Below are 1,034 nucleotides of genomic sequence, written 5' to 3'. Positions count from 1 at the left end.
CGCACAAGGGCCGGATCGTATGATGCGGGATCGGGAAGCGGCATGTATCGATCGAACGCAGCTGCAAGCGGCTCGGCGAGTATCTCTGTAGGCGGGGCAGGCTACGGCTTCACGGCCTACTCGCTGCAAGGTCGGTCGGGCTTGAGCGCCTGTGAGGCCTCGACTTGGCTGTCTGATACGGCATTGAGCTGCCTCGAGTCCTCGGGACCCGGCGGCAGCCAGCGGGTATCGGTAACCGTAGACGAAAGAGTCAGCAGCGTCACAGACGCGTACAGCGCAGACAGGACCAGAGTGAGCTCTGTCCTGCGGTCAAACGTGCCGTCGACCGGATCCCTGTCGGTCACATTGGTAGGAGCCGGCGCAGGGCTGGCGGGCTACTCTCCGATAGCAAGAGCGGCGCCCACGGCTAGCGAGGTCACAGCATGGCTGTCGGACACGAGCTTACGGAGTATGGCTGTGGAGAGCGTGGGAGGGTCTAGGACGCTCCTGATCACTGCCAGCCTGCAAGCAGGCTCGGCCACGGCAGCCTTGAGCGTAGATAGAGTCGTGTTGAGCGAGGGGATCCGTACCAACATGGTGCCGACAGGCTCAGCTAGCTTGACAGTGCATGGGTCGGGCCTGGGTGTCGCCGGATACACGGGCTGGGGTCGGACGGGAGGATCAGGGAGCGAGAGCAGCGAGTGGGAGTCGGACACAGCTGTGCGATGTCGAGCGGAGCGGGGCCGGAGAGGCGGGTCCTCACGAGGGGTAGTGTCCGTCGGGGAGAGGCCGGGTACGGTGACGGAGGCACTCTCGTATGATCAGGCGAGCGTGAGCATCCTTAACATAAACCGACCAGGGTCAGGGGCCTCAAGCGTGACCGTGCTGGGAGCCGGTCTGGGGAGCATGGATGCGACAGCACTGGGTCGTCTGGGTCGGTCGGGCTGTGAAAGCACTGGGTGGGAGTCGGACACCAGCATACGATGCTTGGCGGCCGGAGGCCTAGGCCGGACCCACAGGCTGTCGCTGACAGTAGAAAGCGGGACGCCGGGGAG

Source organism: Guillardia theta, assembly GCF_000315625.1.
Source record: "Guillardia theta CCMP2712 unplaced genomic scaffold GUITHscaffold_201, whole genome shotgun sequence".
In the NCBI taxonomy this organism is placed as follows: domain Eukaryota; class Cryptophyceae; order Pyrenomonadales; family Geminigeraceae; genus Guillardia; species Guillardia theta.
Note: the sequence above shows the minus strand (reverse complement) of the source record.